The sequence below is a fragment of the Brienomyrus brachyistius genome, unplaced genomic scaffold (genome assembly GCF_023856365.1).
Source record: "Brienomyrus brachyistius isolate T26 unplaced genomic scaffold, BBRACH_0.4 scaffold39, whole genome shotgun sequence".
Classification (NCBI taxonomy): Eukaryota; Metazoa; Chordata; class Actinopteri; order Osteoglossiformes; family Mormyridae; genus Brienomyrus; species Brienomyrus brachyistius.
In genome coordinates, this window is record NW_026042314.1 from 1,851,915 (window position 1) to 1,876,724 (window position 24,810).

General features: G+C 51.6%; 1 long non-coding RNA gene across 1 annotated transcript; it reads right to left on the minus strand.

Annotated features, from left to right (window-relative positions):
* Positions 1-9,085: 9,085 nt before the first annotated feature.
* On the minus strand, positions 9,086-9,763 carry LOC125722541 (uncharacterized). Its single transcript, XR_007386453.1, has 3 exons — positions 9,724-9,763; positions 9,299-9,413; positions 9,086-9,174 (listed from the first exon to the last, which is right to left on the minus strand). It is a non-coding gene; the product is annotated as an uncharacterized LOC125722541 (long non-coding RNA).
* Between the last annotated feature and the right edge of the window lie 15,047 nt (positions 9,764-24,810).

The following is a 24,810-nucleotide window of genomic DNA, read 5'->3' on the forward strand; positions in this document are numbered from 1 at the left end:
GTGAGAGTGTCTGCAGCAGGATATGTGTGTGAGTGTCTGTGACAGGGTACGCGTGTGCGAGAGTGTCTGTGACAGGGTACGCGTGTGCGAGAGTGTCTGTGGCAGGGTACACGTGTGCGAGAGTGTCTGCGACAGGGTACACGTGTGCGAGAGTGTCTGCGGCAGGGTACACGTGTGCGAGAGTGTCTGCGGCAGGGTACGCGTGTATGAGAGTGTCTGCGGCAGGGTACGCGTGTATGAGAGTGTCTGCGGCAGGGTACGCGTGTGTGAGAGTGTCTGCGGCAGGGTACGTGTGTGTGAGAGTGTCTGCGGCAGGATACGTGTGTGAGAGTGTCTGTGGCAGGGTAAGTGTGTGTGAGAGTGTCTGTGGCAGGGTAAGTGTGTGTGAGAGTGTCTGTGACAGTGTACGCGTCTGTGAGAGTGTCTGTGACAGTGTACGCGTGTGTGAGATTGTCTGTGACAGTGTACGCGTGTGTGAGAGTGTCTGTGACAGTGTACGCGTGTGTGTGAGTGTCTGTGACAGTGTACGCGTGTGCGAGAGTGTCTGTGACAGTGTACGCGTGTGCGAGAGTGTCTGTGGCAGGGTACGCGTGTGCGAGAGTGTCTGTGGCAGGGTACGCGTGTGCGAGAGTGTCTGTGGCAGGGTACGCGTGTGCGAGAGTGTCTGTGGCAGGGTACGCGTGTGCGAGAGTGTCTGTGACAGGGTACGCGTGTGCGAGAGTGTCTGTGACAGGGTACGCGTGTGCGAGAGTGTCTGTGACAGGGTACGCGTGTGCGAGAGTGTCTGTGGCAGGGTACGCGTGTGCGAGAGTGTCTGTGGCAGGGTACGCGTGTGCGAGAGTGTCTGTGACAGGGTCCGCGTGTGCGAGAGTGTCTGTGATTGGGTACGTGTGTGTGAGAGTGTCTGAGGCAGGTTACATGTGTGTGAGAGTGTCTGTGACAGGGTACGTGTGTGTGTGAGAGTGTCTGAGGCAGGGTACGTGTGTGTGAGTGTGTCTGTGGCAGGGTACGTGTGTGTGTGAGAGTGTCTGAGGCTGGATATGTGTGAGAGTGTCTGTGACAGTGTACGTGTGTGTGAAAGTGTCTGCAGTAGGATACGTGTGTGTGAGAGTGTCTGTGGCAGGGTACGCGTGTGTGTGAGAGTGTCTGTGACAGGGTACGCGTGCGCGAGAGTGTCTGTGACAGGGTACGCGTGTGTGAGAGTGTCTGAGGCAGGGTACGTGTGTGTGAGAGTGTCTGTGACAGTGTACGCGTGTGTGAGAGTGTCTGTGACAGTGTACGCGTCTGTGCGAGTGTATGTGACAGTGTACGCGTGTGTGTGAGTGTCTGTGACAGGGTACGTGTGTGTGTGAGAGTGTCTGAGGCAGGGTAAGTGTGTGTGAGAGTGTCTGTGACAGTGTACGTGTGTGTGAGTGTGTCTGTGACAGTGTACGCATCTGTTAGAGTGTATGTGACAGTGTACGCGTGTGTGTGAGTGTCTGTGACAGTGTACGTGTGTGTGAGAGTGTCTGCAGCAGGATATGTGTGTGAGTGTCTGTGACAGGGTACGCGTGTGCGAGAGTGTCTGTGACAGGGTACGCGTGTGCGAGAGTGTCTGTGGCAGGGTACGCGTGTGCGAGAGTGTCTGTGACAGGGTACGCGTGTGTGAGAGTGTCTGTGACAGTGTACGCGTGTGTGAGAGTGTATGTGACAGTGTACGTGTGTGTGAGAGTGTCTGTGACAGTGTACGTGTGTGTGAGAGTGTCTGAGGCAGGGTACGTGTGTGTGAGAGTGTCTGAGGCAGGTTACGTGTGTGTGAGAGTGTCTGTGACAGGGTACGTGTGTGTGTGTGAGAGTGTCTGAGGCAGGGTACGTGTCTGTGAGAGTGTCTGCAGTAGGATACGTGTGTGTGAGATTGTCTGTGGCAGGGTACGCGTGTGTGTGAGAGTGTCTGTGACAGGATACGCGTGTCCGAGAGTGTCTGCGACAGGGTACACGTGTGCGAGAGTGTCTGCGGCAGGGTACGCGTGTGCGAGAGTGTCTGCGGCAGGGTACGCGTGTGCGAGAGTGTCTGCGGCAGGGTACGCGTGTGCGAGAGTGTCTGCGGCAGGGTACGCGTGTATGAGAGTGTCTGCGGCAGGTTACGCGTGTATGAGAGTGTCTGCGGCAGGGTACGCGTGTGTGAGAGTGTCTGCGGCAGGGTACGTGTGTGTGAGAGTGTCTGCGGCAGGATACGTGTGTGAGAGTGTCTGTGGCAGGGTAAGTGTGTGTGAGAGTGTCTGTGACAGTGTACGCGTCTGTGAGAGTGTCTGTGACAGTGTACGCGTGTGTGAGATTGTCTGTGACAGTGTACGCGTGTGTGAGAGTGTCTGTGACAGTGTACGCGTGTGTGTGAGTGTCTGTGACAGTGTACGCGTGTGCGAGAGTGTCTGTGACAGTGTACGCGTGTGCGAGAGTGTCTGTGACAGGGTACGCGTGTGCGAGAGTGTCTGTGGCAGGGTACGCGTGTGCGAGAGTGTCTGTGGCAGGGTACGCCTGTGCGAGAGTGTCTGTGGCAGGGTACGCGTGTGCGAGAGTGTCTGTGACAGGGTTCGCGTGTGCGAGAGTGTCTGTGACAGGGTACGCGTGTGCGAGAGTGTCTGTGACAGGGTACGTGTGTGCGAGAGTGTCTGTGGCAGGGTACGCGTGTGCGAGAGTGTCTGTGGCAGGGTACGCGTGTGCGAGAGTGTCTGTGACAGGGTCCGCGTGTGCGAGAGTGTCTGTGACAGGGTACGCGTGTGTGAGAGTGTCTGTGACAGTGTACGCGTGTGTGAGAGTGTATGTGACAGTGTACGCGTGTGTGTGAGTGTCTGTGACAGTGTACGTGTGTGTGAGAGTGTCTGCAGCAGGATATGTGTGTGAGTGTCTGTGACAGGGTACGCGTGTGCGAGAGTGTCTGTGACAGGGTACGCGTGTGCGAGAGTGTCTGTGGCAGGGTACGCGTGTGCGAGAGTGTCTGTGACAGGGTACGCGTGTGTGAGAGTGTCTGTGACAGTGTACGCGTGTGTGAGAGTGTATGTGACAGTGTATGTGTGTGTGAGAGTGTCTGTGACAGTGTACGTGTGTGTGAGAGTGTCTGAGGCAGGGTACGTGTGTGTGAGAGTGTCTGAGGCAGGTTACGTGTGTGTGAGAGTGTCTGTGACAGGGTACGTGTGTGTGTGTGAGAGTGTCTGAGGCAGGGTACGTGTCTGTGAGAGTGTCTGCAGTAGGATACGTGTGTGTGAGATTGTCTGTGGCAGGGTACGCGTGTGTGTGAGAGTGTCTGTGACAGGATACGCGTGTCCGAGAGTGTCTGAGGCAGGTTACATGTGTGTGAGAGTGTCTGTGACAGGGTACGTGTGTGTGTGAGAGTGTCTGAGGCAGGGTACGTGTGTGTGAGTGTGTCTGTGGCAGGGTACGTGTGTGTGTGAGAGTGTCTGAGGCTGGATATGTGTGAGAGTGTCTGTGACAGTGTACGTGTGTGTGAAAGTGTCTGCAGTAGGATACGTGTGTGTGAGAGTGTCTGTGGCAGGGTACGCGTGTGTGTGAGAGTGTCTGTGACAGGGTACGCGTGCGCGAGAGTGTCTGTGACAGGGTACGCGTGTGTGAGAGTGTCTGAGGCAGGGTACGTGTGTGTGAGAGTGTCTGTGACAGTGTACGCGTGTGTGAGAGTGTCTGTGACAGTGTACGCGTCTGTGCGAGTGTATGTGACAGTGTACGCGTGTGTGTGAGTGTCTGTGACAGGGTACGTGTGTGTGTGAGAGTGTCTGAGGCAGGGTAAGCGTGTGTGAGAGTGTCTGTGACAGTGTACGCGTGTGTGAGAGTGTCTGTGACAGTGTACGCATCTGTTAGAGTGTATGTGACAGTGTACGCGTGTGTGTGAGTGTCTGTGACAGTGTACGTGTGTGTGAGAGTGTCTGCAGCAGGATATGTGTGTGAGTGTCTGTGACAGGGTACGCGTGTGCGAGAGTGTCTGTGACAGGGTACGCGTGTGCGAGAGTGTCTGTGGCAGGGTACGCGTGTGCGAGAGTGTCTGTGACAGGGTACGCGTGTGTGAGAGTGTCTGTGACAGTGTACACGTGTGTGAGAGTGTATGTGACAGTGTATGTGTGTGTGAGAGTGTCTGTGACAGTGTACGTGTGTGTGAGAGTGTCTGAGGCAGGGTACGTGTGTGTGAGAGTGTCTGAGGCAGGTTACGTGTGTGTGAGAGTGTCTGTGACAGGGTACGTGTGTGTGTGTGAGAGTGTCTGAGGCAGGGTACGTGTCTGTGAGAGTGTCTGCAGTAGGATACGTGTGTGTGAGATTGTCTGTGGCAGGGTACGCGTGTGTGTGAGAGTGTCTGTGACAGGATACGCGTGTCCGAGAGTGTCTGCGACAGGGTACACGTGTGCGAGAGTGTCTGCGGCAGGGTACGCGTGTGCGAGAGTGTCTGTGGCAGGGTACGCGTGTGCGAGAGTGTCTGTGACAGGGTACGCGTGTGTGAGAGTGTCTGTGACAGGGTACGCGTGTGTGAGAGTGTCTGTGACAGTGTACACGTGTGTGAGAGTGTATGTGACAGTGTATGTGTGTGTGAGAGTGTCTGTGACAGTGTACGTGTGTGTGAGAGTGTCTGAGGCAGGGTACGTGTGTGTGAGAGTGTCTGAGGCAGGTTACGTGTGTGTGAGAGTGTCTGTGACAGGGTACGTGTGTGTGTGTGAGAGTGTCTGAGGCAGGGTACGTGTGTGTGAGAGTGTCTGCAGTAGGATACGTGTGTGTGAGATTGTCTGTGGCAGGGTACGCGTGTGTGTGAGAGTGTCTGTGACAGGATACGCGTGTCCGAGAGTGTCTGCGACAGGGTACACGTGTGCGAGAGTGTCTGCGGCAGGGTACGTGTGTGCGAGAGTGTCTGCGGCAGGGTACGCGTGTGCGAGAGTGTCTGTGGCAGGTTACGCGTGTATGAGAGTGTCTGCGGCAGGGTATGTGTGTGTTAGTGTGTCTGTGGAAGGGTACGTGTCTAGGAGAGTGTCTGAGGCAGGTTACGTGTGTGTGAGAGTGTCTGTGACAGGGTACGTGTGTGTGTGTGAGAGTGTCTGAGGCAGGGTACGTGTGTGTGAGAGTGTCTGCAGTAGGATACGTGTGTGTGAGATTGTCTGTGGCAAGGTACGCGTGTGCGAGAGTGTCTGTGACAGGATACGCGTGTGCGAGAGTGTCTGTGGCAGGGTACGCGTGTGCGAGAGTGTCTGTGGCAGGGTACGCGTGTGCGAGAGTGTCTGTGACATGGTACGCGTGTGCGAGAGTGTCTGTGACAGTGTACGCGTGTGTGAGAGTGTCTGTGACAGGGTACGCGTGTGCGAGAGTGTCTGTGACAGGGTATGCGTGTGCGAGAGTGTCTGTGACAGGGTACGTGTGCGAGAGTGTCTGTGACAGGGTACGCGTGTGCGAGAGTGTCTGCGGCAGGGTACGCGTGTATGAGAGTGTCTGCGGCAGGATACGTGTGTGTGAGAGTGTCTGCGACAGGGTACGCGTGTGTGAGAGTGTCTGCGACAGGGTACGCGTGTGTGAGAGTGTCTGTGGCAGGGTACGTGTGTTTGAGAGTGTCTGAGGCAGGATATGTGTGTGTTAGTGTGTCTGTGGCAGGGTACGCGTGTGTGTGAGAGTGTCTGTGACAGGTTACGCGTGTGTGAGAGTGTCTGCGACAGGATACGTGTGTGTGAGAGTGTTTGCAGCAGGGTACGCGTGTGTGAGAGTGTCTGCGACAGGGTACGCGTGTGTGAGAGTGTCTGCGACAGGGTATGCGTGTGTGTGAGAGTGTCTGTGACAGGGTACGTGTGTGTGAGAGTGTCTGAGGCAGGGTACGTGTGTGTGACAGTGTCCGTGGCAGGGTACGCGTGTGTGAGAGTGTCTGTGACAGGGTACGTGTGTGTGAGAGTGTCTGTGACAGTGTATGTGTCTGTGAGAGTGTCTGCGACTCCCCACCCCCAGTGCACTAGGTGACCTGCCCCACCCAGAGGCACAGGAGAAAAGAACCACTACCCCAAAGTAGAAGCTAGTTGAAGTGGCAGGAATGGGGGGGCGAGTAAAGTCAGTTTTTCATGTGAGGAGTCGTAGAGGGGTGAGGAAAAGAAAAAGAGATAAATGCAAAAAAGTAAAAAACGAAGGATTCTATTTATATATGATGATTCTGGATGATTGGAGCCGTAATTGTCAAAAAGAAATTAGTAAATAAAAAATTATCACACATATACACTCCTCAAAAAAATTAAAGGAACACTTTGAAAACACATCAGATATCAATGGGGAAAATAATCATGCTGGATATCTATACTGATGTAGACTGGGTAATGTGTTAGGAATGAAAGGATGCCACATCGTTTGATGGAAATGAAATTATCAACCTACAGAGGGCTGAATTCAAAGACACCCTGAAAATCAAAGTGAAAAATGATGTGGCAGGCTAGTCCATTTTGTTGAAATTTCATTACAGTAACATCATACTCAGTAGTTTGTATGGCCCCCACGTGGTTGTATGCATGCCTGACAATGTCGGGGCATCGTCCTAATGAGACCACGGATGGTGTCCTGGGGGATCTCCTCTCAGATCTGGACCAGGGTATCACTGAGCTTTTGGACAGTCTGAGGTGCAACCTGGTGGCATCGAATGGACGAAACATAATGTCTGTGGGGGGCAGTCAATGGTATCAATTCCTTCATCCTCCAGGAACTGCCTACATGCTCTTGCCACATGAGGCCGGGCATTGTTGTGCACCAGGAGAAACCCAGGACCCACTGCAGCAGCATAGGGTCTGACAATGGGTTCAAGGATTTCATCCTGATACCTAATGGCTGTCAAGGTGATGTTGTCTAGCCTGTAGAGGACTGTGCGTCCCTCCATGGATATGCCTGCCCAGACCATCACTGACCCACCACCAAACCGGTCATGCTGAGCATAACGTTCTCCATGGCTTCTCCAGACCCTTTCACGTCTGTCACATGTGCTCAGGGTGAACCTGCTCTCATCTGTGAAAAGCACAGGGCACCAGTAGCAGACCTGCAAATTCTGGTATTCTATGGCAAATGCCAATCGAGCTCCATGGTGCTGGGCAGTGAGCACAGGGTCCACTAGAGGACGTTGGGCCCTCAAGCCAATGTCATGAAGTCTGTCATTGACCAAACAATCAGAAACATTCACACCAGTGGCCTGATGGAGGTCATTTTGTAGGGCTCCAGCAGTGTTCATCCTGTTCCTCCTTGCACAAAGGAGCAGATACTGGTCCTGCTGAAATGTTAAGGACCTTCTACGGCCCTGTCAGCTCTCCTTGAGTATCTGCCTGTCTCCTGGAATCTCCTCCATGCCCTTGAGACTGTGCTGGGAGACACAGCAAACCTTCTGGCAATGGCATGTATTGATGCGCCATCCTGGAGGAGTTGGACTACCTGTGCAACCTCTGTAGGGTCCAGGCATCGCCTCATGCTACCAGTAGTGACACTGACCGTCGCCAAATGCAAAACTAGTGAAAAAATTGTCAGAAAAGTTGAGGAGGGAAAAATGCCAGTGGCCTCCACCTGTTAAACTAAATGAAATGAAATTAAATTCCTGGTTTGGGGGTCGTCTCATTGTTGCCCCTCTAGTTCACCTGTTGATAATTCCATTAACACCAAAGCAGCTGAACCTGATTAACAACCCCCTCCGCTACTTAACTGACCTGATCAATATCCCAGAAGTTTAAAAGACTTGATGCTATACTCTGATTAAAAAGTGTTCCTTCAATTTTTTTGAGCAGTGTATATTAATACATACATATATATGTCCATACCTACACGAACACACTTTCATACATATCTGTAATGATTGAAACATACAATACATGAATCAAACAGTAATAATAATAATTAATAAAAATAACAGCAAAAAAGTTAGGGGGGGAGGGGGGGCGGGCGTTGACGTAGCTTTTATCCACAAAATAGTTTGCTGCAAACATCAGCAAGCACACATCCATCTATCCATACATTTTACAAACCACTTATCCTACTGGGTCGCAGGGGATACAGAGCCTATCCCGGAAGCAATAGACAAGAGATAGGGAACAACCCAGGATGGGGGGCCAGCCCATAGCAGGGGACATTCACACACCAGTCACTCACGCATGCACACCTACGGGCAATTTAGCAACTCCAATTAGCCTCAGCATGTTTTTGGACTGTGAGGGGAAACCGGAGTACCTGGAGGAAACCCTGTGACGACATGGGGAGAACATGCAAACTCCACACACATGTGACCCAGGCGGAGACTCGAACGGGGTCCCAGAGGGGTTAGGCAACAGTGCTAACCACTGCACCACCCTCTGCAAACATACAAACAACCAGAATTCCAGAAAAGTTCTTTAAATTTGAATGAAATAACAAATAAAACACTTTCAAAACAGCCTATATTTTATTCACAACAGAACATAGATAATATAACAAATGTTCAAACTGGGAAATTGTACACCTTTATCCAGTAAATGAGCTCATTTCAAAAGACCTGTATTGGATGCCCGTGGTCTTCAGGCCCTCAGACGACTCTGCATCACTCATCGGCATGATTGTGTCAATGACATTACTAAATGGGCCAGGAATACTTCCAGAAAGCACAGTCGGTAAACACAATCCGCCGTGCCATCTGCAGATGCCAGCTAAAGCTCTATTATGCAAAAAGGAAGCCATATCTGAACACGGTCCAGAAGCGCCGTCATGTCCTGTGGGCCAAGACTCATTTGAAATGGACTGTTTCAAAGTGGGAAAGTGTTCTGTGGTCAGACGAGCCCAAATGTGACATTCTTGTTGGTAATGAAGGGCGGGGTGTCCTCCGGGCTAAAGAGGAGGGAGACCTTCCAGCGTGTTATCAGCGTTCAGTTCAGAAGCCAGCATCTCTGATGGTATGGGGGTGCATAAGTGCATACGGTATGGGCAGCTTGCATGTTTTGGAAGGAACTATGAATGCTGAAAGGAATATAAAGGTTTTAGAGCAACACATGCTCCCCTCCAGAGGACGTCTGTTTCAGGGAAGGCCTTGTGTATTTCAGCAGGACAATGCAAAACCACATACTGCAGATATTACAACCACATGACTTCGTCGGAGAAGAGTCCGGGTACTGAATTGGCCTGTCTGCAGTCCAGATCTTTCACCTATAGAGAACATACAGTAATTACCTGTGACACCTATGGTGCACTGTGAGCAGGTATACAGGCCCACAGAGCATGCAGATAATTATCTGTGACGCCCATGGTGCACTGTGAGCAGGTATACAGGCCCACAGAGCATGCAGATAATTATCTGTGACACCCATGGTGCACTGTGAGCAGGTATACAGGCCAACAGAGCATGCAGATAATTATCTGTGACACCCATGGTGCACTGTGAGCAGGTATACAGGCCAACAGAGCATGCAGATAATTATCTGTGACACCCATGGTGCACTGTGAGCAGGTATACAGGCCAACAGAGCATGCAGATTATTATCTATGACACCCATTGTACACTGTGAGCAGGTATACAGGCCAACAGAGCCTGCAGATAATTATCTGTGACACCCATGGTGCACTGTGAGCAGGTATACAGGCCCACATAGCATGCAGATAATTATCTGTGACACCCATTGTACACTGTGAGCAGGTATACAGGCCCACAGAGCATGCAGATAATTATCTGTGACACCCTTTGAACACTGTGAGCAGGTATACAGGCCAACGGAGCCTGCAGATAATTACCTGTGACACCCTTTGAACACTGTGAGCAGGTATACAGGCCAACGGAGCATGCAGATAATTACCTGTGACACCCATTGTAAACTGTGAGCAGGTATACAGGCCAACAGAGCATGCAGATTATTATCTATGACACCCATTGTACACTGTGAGCAGGTATACAGGCCAACAGAGCCTGCAGATAATTATCTGTGACACCCATGGTGCACTGTGAGCAGGTATACAGGCCCACATAGCATGCAGATAATTATCTGTGACACCCATTGTACACTGTGAGCAGGTATACAGGCCCACAGAGCATGCAGATAATTATCTGTGACACCCACTGTACACTGTGAGCAGGTATCAGTACTGACTAGTTTTTATATTGAGTCACATGTTTTATGTGAATTACTTTGTACTGAACTGAAGGCCAGTATTTGTCACTGTGAATATGTTGTTGCAGACGTCCATCCAGAAATCAGAGCTGGGGGAAAAGATAAGGTCCTTATTCCAATTAATTTTTGGTACAAATATCAATGTGTCTGTCGCAGATGGAGGATTATATATTCTAGAGGTTTCTTTTTATTTTTAAGTTGCAGAATGTTGTCTCATCTGAGGAGGATTCAGTGTATTATGTGTGAGGTCCATTTTTGTTTTGATGCTGGATTCAGTTAGTAAATATTAGAAAAATTGCATATTCTCAACTCGTATTTATGGATTAAGTCTTTGAATGTCATGAAATGACTGTTACTGAAAAGGAGGTGGAGATGTGTAATCCCTTTCTGTCCCCGTGAGTGATAGTGAATAGTGATATTGTGAAGTAGGAAGTCCAGATTATTCCAGATTGGCGTGTATTTACAGGGTCTGAGAGTACAGTTAGTGATTTTAATGGCTTTCCACTGGGCTGTCAGTGCTGTGGAAATGGCAGCACTGTGTTGTTAAAGCAGATTTGTTTCTTTAATGCAATTTTGAGTAAGTCTGCAGGTCTGAGATTTTTACAGTACAGCTGCTCCTGCTGTAACCATGAGCTGCTGTTACTGCTGTAGTGTGACCATTTAGTTAAGTCTTGCAGTTGATTTGCTAAGTAATAATTAAGAAAAATGAGCTTGTAATCCACCTTGAGATTTATTTTTCTGTAATGTGGAATGTTTGTGTCATGCCCGGCTCGTCCGCTCCTCCTGTGTACCACGCCCCCTGCTTACCCACGTGTGTTTCCCGGATCGTACCCAGCTGTGTCCGTTTGCTTTTAATCAGTCCTGTGCATTTAAGTCCTGGTCTCCCCAGTTTTCCTTGTCTGTCATTGATGTCAGTCGATGTTCGTGCCCTCGTCTTTGAGATTAAACCCCTCGTTTGCCCTGATTCTCGGCTGTCTGCCTGCTTCTTACTCGCCTGCCCGCACGATCGCCGCTCTGCCCGCGATCGCTGCCGTCTCCCGTGACAGATTGATGTTGCGCTTTTGTTTTTCCAGCAAAAATGTGACATTAATGAGTTGAGTTTGAAAGAATTTTTCTGAAATTATTCTGGACGAGTAATTTTATTTTTATTGATTCAAGTGGGAGACTCATCTATTGTTTTGAGTAAGGGGGTGTAGTTGAGGGTAACCAAGTCAGACAGCCTGTGGGAGATGTAGATACCCAAGTACCGGATATTTCCAGTGTGAAATGGACCATCCTGATCAGCTGATTCCCAGGCATCTTCAGACAGTGAGAATATTATGGTTTTTTTTTCCAGTTTATTGTGTAGTTTGATAGATTTGAAAAGGTATTAATAAAATTTAAATTTCATATATTGAGGGTTTCGTAAAAACAGCAAGATATCATCTGCATAGAGATTAATTTTGTGTTGTTATTAGTATGAATTCCATTTATTTCACTGTTCTGTCGTATTGCTGCCACAATTGTTTCTATGAAGATGGCAAACAGTGAAGGAGAGAGTGGGCATGCAGGCCGTCTTCCCCGTCGGAGTGTGAATGCAGGTGATGTCATCCCATCTGTGACACTGTAGCTTTGGCTGAGGTGTACAGTATTTTAACCCAGTGGGTGAACGACTCTCCGAAGCCAAATCTATGCAATGTATTAAAGAGGAATGTCCAACTGACTGTCAGATGCCGTTTCTGCATCTAATGATGTAATCATGGTTTTAGTATGGGTATGTTGAGCAGTATTGACTAAATTAAATAATCTATGGATGTTGTCCGAGGCATGTCTTGTCTTGCTGAAATCTGTCTGATCAGGATGAATTATAGTAGGAATGTCTGTAACTGAGTGGCGAGAGCTTTTGTAATGATTTTCAAGTTATTCATTAATGAGAGTGGTCAGGTAACTGGAGGGTTGTGTTGGGTCTTTATCAGGTCTCAATAACACTGTAATGGCCGGTAACTGGAGGGCTGTGTTTGGTCTTTATCAGGTTTCAATAACACTGTAATGGCGGGTAACTGGAGGGTTGTGTTGGGTCTTTATCAGGTCTCAATAACACTGTAATGGCCGGTAACTGGAGGGTTGTGTTTGGTCTTTATCAGGTTTCAATAACACTGTAATGGCCTATACATTTCTGCAGGGTAACCATCCGGTCTGGCGATTGGTTGTTAGGCATTTGGTTGAGGACCTTATGGAGTTCTTCTGATGTTAATGGTGCATCAAGCAGAGGTGGAGATTTCAGGTCCAGAGAGTACAAATCCAGACCAAGATTTTGTTTCAATAAACCAGTTGAGTCTCTGTGACTGTGACTCTTTATATTCATCTGGTTGGTTGAAACAAAATCTTGGTCTGGATTTGTACTCTCTGGACCTGAAATCTCCACCTCTGGCATCAAGGGCATTTGCTGTTTCATTGGTTAATATGGGTAAGTCTAGATTATTTTTAAATGATTCTATATCAACTGGATCTGGTTCTGAGAAGTATAGGTTCTTATAAAATGTTCAAAAGATGTTAATTTTGCGTGATTATTGAAATATTTATTAGAGGAGTCACTTTTGCTTAAAAGTAATGCTTGTAATGGTCAGGTGATCTCATTTATTGTGGATTTTTTTTTTACATCTTTCTGCAGACTGTCAGGCTGTAGAGTCACAGAAGAAGGCTGTTCTTCCCTGGCATCAGCTCTGAGGTCAAACCCCTCACACCTGAGAGAGCTGGACCTGAGCTACAATCACCCAGGAGACTCAGGAGTGAAGCTGCTCTCTGCTGTACTGGAGGATCCCAGCTGTAAACTGGAGAAGCTGAAGTGAGTACAGAGTGTGTGTCTGACACGCTACAGATACTTATGCATGTATGTGAAGAAGAGGCACCAATTAATAAATGGATACAGCAGTACCATGTCATTCTGCTTCTCCTGTAGTGTGGATTACGGTGGAGAGTGCAGGACCAGACCAGGCTTACAGAAATGTAAGTGTCTTTGCATATTGTTGTTTTTATTAATAATGCCATGAATACTATGTTATGGTTGTATTCACATCATCAATTGTTGTGATGAGTGTGGCTTTTTGCACTGTGTGTAGATGGATTTCCATGTTTGTGTTTAGGTGAGTTTCATGTCATTTTAGACAACATCCAAACGCGAAACAAAAAATCAGAATCATCACCAAAAACACTATGAATTCATTTAATCGTTTTTAAAAATATTTTTTACTAATGCTTTATAGTTGCTTGTATTATCTTGGTGTTTGTGTGGGAGTGTAGGATGGTTACATATATTCTGAATTAGTTATACATCTTTAATTTCACAAAAAAAGAATCCTTTGCATTTGTTATTTTTGCGGATGCCGTGAGTGTATGTGTTTTCTGTGTGAGATTCGTTAGTATTGTCCTAAGGAGGCACCTGTAGGCAGTGAGACCGGACTCTCTCCTCAAGTGCAAAATGTGAATTTGCATTTTTACAGGGTGGTTCTGGAACATTCATTAATATTCATGAGAGAATATTACTGATTGGTCACCGAATCCCTTAAACCAGGGGAGCCCAAATCCAGTCCTGGAGGGCCAGAGTCCTGCACATTTTTGGGTTTCCCCTCATTTAACACACCTGATTCATCTCCTTGTGCTAATAAGCACACAGCACTTGAGCTGAATTATTTATGGTGGAACAGGGAAAGAACTTTGCTACACAGGGCACCGGCCCCCCAGGACTGGATTTGGACACCCCTGCTTTAGGTAGAAGAAACAGGCAGCACAAGTCGATGTTAACTGGCCAATGAGGTAGTGCCCCTCTCATAAATATTAATCAGCCAGCCAATCGTGTAGGGCTTCACTCGTGAATATTAAAAAGTTCTCCTGATCCACGGTGCTAAAAGAAATTAGCGCCCAGGACACACTGGATGTGCGGCGGAAAATATCAAATTTCATTTCGGCGCCCATGTTAACAGATTAGAGCGGCCGCGTGCGTGCGCGAGATGCGGGGCTCACGCCTCTCGGTAGCGGCGCAGCATCTACAGTCACGCGCGCGGTAAGCGGTTCTCTATGGAAGCGTATTGCATTCATCTGGGAAAAATTAATTCTGTTTTTCCGAATTAATGAGATAATAATCCCGTTTTTCAGAGCAATATTTTTCTGAATTAATGAAAACCTTCCTGTTTTTTATGATGCGCGCACGATCTGTGCCGGAATTATCGTTTATATCAGAATCCAGATCCAAATGTTTATTAAATATCACTTTAAACGTGTAATAATATTACTTAAATATTCTGTTATTGATGGCCATTTTCGAGCCGGATGCGCCGGAATTAGCGGTTTGAAGGAAAGACACTGACTTTAGTATTGATTTCTGGTGCCGTTTTGTGGTAAATATGCTTGTGATGAATATGTCTGATGAATGTCGCTGCTTTGTCATTTTTTAATTAAATTAATTAAGTTGGTAGTTTAGCTCGCGCCCGATTTTGGCGGCTCTTCCCGCCGCCGTCGCGCGCCCTCCTTATGTTTCATAAACTTCAGTTCTCGCTTCGTTAGGGGAAGCTGTGCTGTTTTTATATCGTACAGAAACATAAAGTACAGGCGGCCTGATGGGATTAATAATTCTTCCTCCTGCCTACAGACTCCTGCCAGCTGACGCTGGACCCCAACACAGCAAACAGATTCCTGTCTCTGTCAGGGGGGAACAGGAAGGTGACATGGGGGGCAGAGCAGCCATATCCTGATCATCCAGAGAGATTTGACTTCTGCCCCCAAGTTCTGTGCAGAGAGATTCTGACTGGCCGCTGTTACTGGGAGGCTGAGTGGGATGGAGTTGCAGCCTGCATAGGAGTCACTTATAAAGGGATCGAGAGGAAAGGAGAGAGTTATGACTGTGGGCTTGGAAACAATAACAAGTCATGGTGTCTGTACTGTTATACTGACAGATACTCTGTCCGGCACAATAATAAACAGACTCTCATACCCATACGGCCCTCAGGCCCCCGCAGAGTAGGAGTGTATCTGGACTGGGGGGCTGGTGCTCTGTCCTTCTACAGAGTCTCCTCTGATGGACTGACCCCCCTGCACAGACTCACCTCCTCATTCACTGAGTTCCTCTATCCAGGGTTTTATGTGTTTAACTCCTCAGTGTCACTGTGACGTGTTGCTGGTTCTCCTGCAAAAAGGTAAAATCTCTGCTTTTTAACCTTTATTATCCTTTTTACTCTGAAATGTACAGAACTGTGCAAAAGTCTTAGGCAGGCAAAGAAAATGATGTTTAGATTATCCTCCTGTTGGTGTAAAACTCTGATATGATGCCTGTCAAAGTGTGTCAGCTTCGCCATTTCAGAACCTCTGCTAAAATCATCAAGTATTTGCAGCGACCGTCCAGTGCAGCCATGTATTGTTTGACTTGGCCACTAGCACCTCATACAGCTAGTCAGTCTCTCACTGACTTTTTAAACCAATATATTTAATTATTTAATTGAGCTGTTGGTGAAATTTAGCAAAATCGTGGAACGGCTGAGGTGCCCCTGAGGAGAAGTTTGGGAACTGAAGCGGTGTTCATCTAGCCATCCAACTAGATATCAGTAACTTTTTAGGAAACAGAAGAAATTATTACTAGTTTTTATTGTGTTACTTTTAATTTGCACACGTTCTAATGTTAAATTGTGTTTTTTGTTCTAAGCCAAAATATATTTGCTACCCAGATAAACAGCTTTAAACATTTCTTTGGACTGACTAAGACTTTTGCACAGTACTGTGTGTTTTACAAAAAATAAATGACTGTGTTCAGTGAGCTGAATAAACATGAAAAATATTGTTTTTTATAAGTTTTCTCTTTGACTAAAATATAACTAAATGTAATCCTGATTGGAGGGGGGGCTTTCCCTCTCCCCTGTATATGTACATTTTATATATTTATGATCATTTACTGTATTTCCTCCCTGTACAATGACAATAAAGGCTTTCTGTTCTGTCCTATTAATGTCCTGCTTCAGCGTCACCCAAAGCATAACTGAGTAACATAATGAAACCACAGTCTGCTGGATTAAGTTAAATTCACTGTATTACTGCAACTGAACATAACTGACATAATGACTGTCAATCAGTGTATAAATCATTTAACTAGAGACATAACAGACTGAAAAAAACTGGAAAATATAATTATGTCCTGGTTCAGTGGATTAAAGTAAATAAAATTATTATTAATATATTTAAATAAATAAAGAAATTTGATTTGTTAAACTATTAACACCCTTGCCACCCCCACCCCCCAGTAATAGGACTGGTTGCTCCCCCGTTGGACAGAACAGGCGGGTGCCCAGGCAGCCTTGCCACCCCCACCCCACTATAAAAGGTCTGCTTATGCCCCCCTCAGACGGAAAAGGCATGTGCCCAGGCAACTTAGCCACCCCCACCCCACTGTGAAAGGTCTGGCTACTCCCCCATCGGACAAAATGGGCAGGTGCCCAGACAACCTTGCCACCCCCAACCCACTGTAAAACGTCTGGTTATACCCCCGTCAGACAGAACGGGAAGGTGCCCAGGCAGCCTTGCCGCCCCCACCCTACTGCAAAAGGTCTGGTTATGAAACCGTCAGACATCAGGCAGGTGCCCAGGCAGCCTTGCCGCCCCCACCCCACTGTAAAAGGTCTGGTTATGCCCCCGTCAGACAGAACGGGCAGGTGCCCAGGCAGCCTTGCCGCCCCCACCCTACTGCAAAAGGTCTGGTTATGAAACCGTCAGACATCAGGCAGGTGCCCAGGCAGCCTTGCCGCCCCCACCCCACTGTAAAAGGTCTGGTTATGCCCCCTTCGGACAGAACGGGCTGGAGCCCAGGCACCCTTACCCCCCCACCCCTCTGTAAAAGACCTTGTTATGCCCCCGCCAGTCAGAATGGAGAGGTGCCCAGACACCCTTGCCACCCCCACCCCACTGTAAAAGGTCTGGTTATGCCCCCTTTGGACAGAACGGGCTGGTGCCCAGGCAGCCTTGTCACCCCCAGCCCACTGTAAAAGGTATGGTTATGCCCCTCTCAGACAGAAAAGGCATGTGCCCAGACACCCTTTCCACCCCCACCCCACTGTAAAAGGTCTGATTACTCCCCCATAGGACAGAATGGGCAGGTGCCCAGGCACCCTTGCCACCCCCACCCCCCTGTAAAAGGTCTGGTTAAAGCCCCGTCAGACAAGACGGGCAGTTTCCCAGGCAACCATGGCACCCCCACCCCACTGTAAAAGCTCTGGTTATGCCCCCGTCAGAGAGAACGGGCAGGTGCCCAGGCACCCTTGCCACCCCCAATCTACTCTAAAAGGTCTGGTTATGAAACCGTCAGACAGAACGGGCAGGTGCCCAGACACCCTTGCCTCCCCAACACACTGTAAATGGTCTGGTTATGCCCCCGTCAGACAGAAAAGTCATATGCCCAGGCACCCTTGCCACCCCCACCCCACTGTAAATGGTCTGGTTATGCCCCCGTCAGACAGAATGGGCATGTGCCCAGGCACCCTTGCCTCCCCAACGCACTGTAAATGGTCTGGTTATGCCCCCGTCAGACAGAATGGGCAGGTGCCCAGGCAACCTTGCCTCCCCAACACAATGTAAAAGGTCTGGTTATGCCCCCGTCAGACAGAAAAGTCATATGCCCAGGCACCCTTGCCACCCCCTACCACACTGTAAAAGGTCCAGTTACGCCCCCGTCACAGAGAACGGATAGGTGCCCAGGCAGCCTGACAACCCCCCCACCACACTGTAAAAGTTCTGGGAGCTCCTCCGTCGGACAGAAGGGGCAGGTGCCCAGACACCCTTGCCACCCCCACCCCACTGTGAAAGGTCTGATTATGCCCCCGTCAGACAGAATGGGCAGGTGCCCAGGCAGCCTTGCCTTCCCAACACACTGTAAAAGGTCTGGATATGCCCCCGTCAGACAGAATGGGCAGGTGCCCAGGCACCCTTGCCACACCCACCCCCCTGCAAAAGGTCTGGTTACTCCCCCATAGGACAGAAGGGGCAGGTGCCGAGACACCCTTGCCACCCCCACCCCACTGTAAAAAGTCTAGTTATGCCCCCGTCAGACAGGACGGGCAGTTTCCCAGGCAACCTTGCCACCCCCACCCACCTGTAAAAGGTCTGGTTAAAGCCCCGTCAGACAAGACGGGCAGTTTCCCAGGCACCCTTGCCACCCCCACCCCACTGTAAAAGGTCTGGTTCTCCCCAGTTGGACAAAAATGGCAGCTACCCAGACACCCTTGCCACCCCCACCCCGCTGTGAAAGGTCTGGTTGCTCCCCCGTTGGACAGAATAGGAAGGTGCCCAGAAACCCTTGCTACCCCCACCCCCCTGTAAAAGGTCTGGTTAAAGCCCCGTCTGACAAGACGGGCAGTTTCCCAGGCAACCTTGCCACCCCCACCCCACTGTAAAAGGTCTGGTTCTCCCCAGTCGGACAAAAATGGCAGCTACCCAGACACCCTTGCCACCCCCACCCCACTGTAAAAGGTCTGGTTATGCCCCCGTCAGACAGAATGGGCAGGTGCCCAGGCACCCTTGCCTGCCTAACACACTGTAAAACGTCTGGTTATGCCCCCGTCATACAGAAAGGGCATGTGCCCAGGCACCCTTGCAACCCCCATCCCACTGTAAAAGGTCTAGTTACTCCACGGTAGAATCGAAGGGGCTGGTGCCCAGGCAACCTTGCCACCCCCACCCTACTGAACAAGGTCTGCTTCTCCCCCGTCGTGCAAAAGGGGCAGCTACCCAGACACCCTTGCCACCCCCACCCCACTGTGAAAGGTCTGGTTATGCCCCCGTCAGACAGAACGGGCAGGTACCCAGGCACCCTTGCCACCCCCACCCCACTGTAAAAGGTCTGGTTGTTCCCCAGTTGGACAGAATAGGAAGGTGCCCAGACACCCTTGCCACCCCCACCCCACTGTAAAAGGTCTGGTTGCTCCCCCGTTGGACAGAATAGGAAGGTGCCCAGACACCCTTGCCACCCCCACCCCCCTGTAAAAGGTCTGGTTAATGCCCCGTCAGACAAGACGGGCAGTTTCCCAGGCAACCTTGCCACCCCCTCCCCACTGAAAAATGTCTGGTTCTCCCCCGTCGTCCAAAAGGGGCAGCTACCCAGACACCCTTGCCACCCGCACCCCACTGTGAAAGGTCTGGTTATGCCCCCGTCAGACAGAACGGGCTGGTGCCCAGGCACCCTTGCCACCCCCACCCCACTGTAAAAGGTCTGGTTATGCCCCCGTCAGACAGAACGGGCTGGTGCCCAGGCACCCTTGCCACCCCCACCCCACTGTAAAAGGTCTGGTTATGCCCCCGTCAGACAGAATGGGCAGGTGCCCAGGCAACCTTGCCTCCCCAACACAATGTAAAAGGTCTGGTTATGCCCCCGTCAGACAGAAAAGTCATATGCCCAGGCACCCTTGCCACCCCCTACCACACTGTAAAAGGTCCAGTTACGCCCCCGTCACAAAGAACGGATAGGTGCCCAGGCAGCCTGACAACCCCCCCACCACACTGTAAAAGTTCTGGGTGCTCCTCCGTCGGACAGAAGGGGCAGGTGCCCAGACACCCTTGCCACCCCCACCCCACTGTGAAAGGTCTGATTATGCCCCCGTCAGACAGAATGGGCAGGTGCCCAGGCAGCCTTGCCTCCCCAACACACTGTAAAAGGTCTGGATATGCCCCCGTCAGACAGAATGGGCAGGTGCCCAGGCACCCTTGCCACCCCCACCCCACTGTGAAAGGTCTGATTATGCCCCCGTCAGACAGAATGGGCAGGTGCCCAGGCAGCCTTGCCTCCCCAACACACTGTAAAAGGTCTGGATATGCCCCCGTCAGACAGAATGGGCAGGTGCCCAGGCACCCTTGCCACACCCACCCCCCTGCAAAAGGTCTGGTTATGCCCCCGTCAGACAGAACGGGCAGGTGCCCAGGCACCCTTGCCACCCCCACCCCACTGTAAAAGGTCTGGTTCTCCCCAGTTGGACAAAAATGGCAGCTACCCAGACACCCTTGCCACCCTCACCCCGCTGTGAAAGGTCTGGTTGCTCCCCCGTTGGACAGAATAGGAAGGTGCCCAGAAACCCTTGCCACCCCCACCCCCCTGTAAAAGGTCTGGTTAAAGCCCCGTCTGACAAGACGGGCAGTTTCCCAGGCAACCTTGCCACCCCCACCCCACTGTAAAAGGTCTGGTTCTCCCCAGTCGGACAAAAATGGCAGCTACCCAGACACCCTTGCCACCCCCACCCCACTGTAAAAGGTCTGGTTATGCCCCCGTCAGACAGAATGGGCAGGTGCCCAGGCACCCTTGCCTCCCCAACACACTGTAATAGGTCTAGTTACTCCCCGGTAGGATCGAAGGGGCTGGTGCCCAGGCAGCATTGCCACCCCCACCTCACTGTAATAGGTCTGCTTACTCCCCCGTAGGACAGAAGGGGCAGGTGCCCAGGCACCCTTGCCACCCCCACCCCCCTGTAAAAGTCTGGTTAAAGCCCTCTCAGACAAGACGGGCAGTTTCCCAGACACCCTTGCCACCCCCACCCCACTGTAAAAGGTCTGGTTATGCCCCCGTCAGACAGAATGGGCAGGTGCCCAGGCACCCTTGCCTGCCTAACACACTGTAAAACGTCTGGTTATGCCCCCGTCATACAGAAAGGGCATGTGCCCAGGCACCCTTGCAACCCCCATCCCACTGTAAAAGGTCTAGTTACTCCACGGTAGAATCGAAGGGGCTGGTGCCCAGGCAACCTTGCCACCCCCACCCTACTGAACAAGGTCTGCTTCTCCCCCGTCGTGCAAAAGGGGCAGCTACCCAGACACCCTTGCCACCCCCACCCCACTGTGAAAGGTCTGGTTATGCCCCCGTCAGACAGAACGGGCAGGTACCCAGGCACCCTTGCCACCCCCACCCCACTGTAAAAGGTCTGGTTGTTCCCCAGTTGGACAGAATAGGAAGGTGCCCAGACACCCTTGCCACCCCCACCCCACTGTAAAAGGTCTGGTTGCTCCCCCGTTGGACAGAATAGGAAGGTGCCCAGACACCCTTGCCACCCCCACCCCCCTGTAAAAGGTCTGGTTAATGCCCCGTCAGACAAGACGGGCAGTTTCCCAGGCAACCTTGCCACCCCCCTCCCCACTGAAAAATGTCTGGTTCTCCCCCGTCGTCCAAAAGGGGCAGCTACCCAGACACCCTTGCCACCCGCACCCCACTGTGAAAGGTCTGGTTATGCCCCCGTCAGACAGAACGGGCTGGTGCCCAGGCACCCTTGCCACCCCCACCCCACTGTAAAAGGTCTGGTTATGCCCCCGTCAGACAGAATGGGCAGGTGCCCAGGCAACCTTGCCTCCCCAACACAATGTAAAAGGTCTGGTTATGCCCCCGTCAGACAGAAAAGTCATATGCCCAGGCACCCTTGCCACCCCCTACCACACTGTAAAAGGTCCAGTTACGCCCCCGTCACAAAGAACGGATAGGTGCCCAGGCAGCCTGACAACCCCCCCACCACACTGTAAAAGTTCTGGGTGCTCCTCCGTCGGACAGAAGGGGCAGGTGCCCAGACACCCTTGCCACCCCCACCCCACTGTGAAAGGTCTGATTATGCCCCCGTCAGACAGAATGGGCAGGTGCCCAGGCAGCCTTGCCTCCCCAACACACTGTAAAAGGTCTGGATATGCCCCCGTCAGACAGAATGGGCAGGTGCCCAGGCACCCTTGCCACACCCACCCCCCTGCAAAAGGTCTGGTTATGCCCCCGTCAGACAGAACGGGCAGGTGCCCAGGCACCCTTGCCACCCCCACCCCACTGTAAAAGGTCTGGTTCTCCCCAGTTGGACAAAAATGGCAGCTACCCAGACACCCTTGCCACCCCCACCCCGCTGTGAAAGGTCTGGTTGCTCCCCCGTTGGACAGAATAGGAAGGTGCCCAGAAACCCTTGCCACCCCCACCCCCCTGTAAAAGGTCTGGTTAAAGCCCCGTCTGACAAGACGGGCAGTTTCCCAGGCAACCTTGCCACCCCCACCCCACTGTAAAAGGTCTGGTTCTCCCCAGTCGGACAAAAATGGCAGCTACCCAGACACCCTTGCCACCCCCACCCCACTGTAAAAGGTCTGGTTATGCCCCCGTCAGACAGAATGGGCAGGTGCCCAGGCACCCTTGCCTCCCCAACACACTGTAATAGGTCTAGTTACTCCCCGGTAGGATCGAAGAGGCTGGTGCCCAGGCAGCATTGCCACCCCCACCTCACTGTAATAGGTCTGCTTACTCCCCCGTAGGACAGAAGGGGCAGGTGCCCAGGCACCCTTGCCACCCCCACCCCCCTGTAAAAGTCTGGTTAAAGCCCTCTCAGACAAGACGGGCAGTTTCCCAGACACCCTTGCCACCCCCACCCCACTGTAAAAGGTCTGGTTATGCCCCCGTCAGACAGAATGGGCAGGTGCCCAGGCACCCTTGCCTCCCCAACACACTGTAAATGAACTGGGTACTCCCCGTCAGACAAAAGAGGTATGTGCCCAGGCACCCTTGCCACCCCCACCTCACTGTAATAGGTCTGCTTACTCCCCCGTAGGACAGAAGGGGCAGGTGCCCAGGCACCCTTGCCACCCCCACCCCCCTGTAAAAGTCTGGTTAAAGCCCTCTCAGACAAGACGGGCAGTTTCCCAGGCAACCTTGCCACCCCCACCCCACTGTAAAAGGTCTGGTTCTCCCCAGTCGGACAAAAATGGCAGCTACCCAGACACCCTTGCCACCCCCACCCCACTGTAAAAGGTCTGGTTATGCCCCCGTCAGACAGAACGGACAGGTGTCCAGGCAGCATTGCCACCCCCACCCCATTGAAAAATGTCTGGTTCTCCCCCGTCGTGCAAAAGGGGCAGGTGCCCAGACACCCTTGCCACCCCCACCACACTGTAAAAGGTCCGGTTATGCCCCCGTCACAGAGAACGGATAGGTGCCCAGGCAGCCTTACAACCCCCCCACCACACTGTAAAAGTTCTGGGTGCTCCTCCGTCGGACAGAAGGGGCAGGTGCCCAGACACCCTTGCCACCCCCACCCCACTGTAAAAGGTCTGGTTAAAGCCCCGTCAGACAAGACGGGCAGTTTCCCAGGCAACCTTGCCTCCCCAACACACTGTAAAAGGCCTGGTTACTCCCCCATAGGACAGAAGGGGCAGGTGCCCAGACACCCTTGCCTCCCCCACCCCACTGTAAAAGGTCTGGTTGCTCCCCCGTTGGACAGAATTGGAAGGTGCCCAGAAACCCTTGCCACCCCTACCCCCCTGTAAAAGGTCTGGTTAAAGCCCCGTCAGACAAGACGGGCAGTTTCCCAGGCAACCTTGCCACCCCCACCCCACTGTAAAAGGTCTGGTTCTCCCCAGTCGGACAAAAATGGCAGCTACCCAGACACCCTTGCCACCCCCACCCCACTGTAAAAGGTCTGGTTGCTCCCCCGTTGGACAGAATAGGAAGGTGCCCAGAAACCCTTGCCACCCCCACCCCCCTGTAAAAGGTCTGGTTAAAGCCCCGTCAGACAAGACGGGTAGGTGCCCAGGCAGCTTTGCCACCCCCACCCCACTGTAAAAGGTCTGGTTATGCCCCCGTCAGACAGAACGGACAGGTGTCCAGGCAGCATTGCCACCCCCACCCCATTGAAAAATGTCTGGTTCTCCCCCGTCGTGCAAAAGGGGCAGGTGCCCAGACACCCTTGCCACCCCCACCACACTGTAAAAGGTCCGGTTACGCCCCCGTCACAGAGAACGGATAGGTGCCCAGGCAGCCTTACAACCCCCCCACCACACTGTAAAAGTTCTGGGTGCTCCTCCGTCGGACAGAAGGGGCAGGTGCCCAGACACCCTTGCCACCCCCACCCCACAATAAAAGGTCTGGTTATGCCCCCGTCAGATAGAATGGGCAGGTGCCCAGGCACCCTTGCCTCCCCAACACTTTGTAAAAGGTCTGGTTATGCCCCCGTCAGACAGAAAAGGCAGTTTCCCAGGCAACCTTGCCACCCCCACCCCACTGAAAAAGGTCTGGTTCTCCCCCGTCATACAAAAAGGGCAGCTACCCAGACACCCTTGCCACCCCCAGCCCACTGTGAAAGGTCTGGTTGTGCAGGTGCCCAGGATCCCTTACCCCCCCCCACCACACTGTAAAATATCTGGGTACTCCCCCTCAGACAAAAAAGGCATGTGCCCAGGCACCCTTGCCACCCCCACCTCACTGTAATAGGTCTGCTTACTCCCCCGTAGGACAGAATTGGCTGTTGCCCAGGCAGCCTTTCCACCCCCACCCCTGTAAAAGATCTGGTTATGCCCCCGTCAGACAGAACAGGCAGGTGCTCAGGCACACATACCCCCCCCCCCCCAACCCAACTGTAAAAGGTCTGGTTATGCCCCCGTCAGACAGAACGGGCAGGTGCCCAGGCACACATACCCCCCCCCCCCAACCCAACTGTAAAAGGTCTGGTTATGCCCCCGTCAGACAGAACGGGCAGGTGCTCAGGCACACATACCCCCCCCCCCCAACCCAACTGTAAAAGGTCTGGTTATGCCCCCGTCAGACAGAACAGGCAGGTGCCCAGGCACACATACCCCCGCGACACGTATATCGAAAGACTGGAACAATATTGCTTAGCTAACAACATTGAAAATGAGAGAAAAGTGGCAGTCTTGCTGAGTGTTATGGGCGCAAAGACATACAACTTGCTGAGGAGTTTAACCGCGCCGC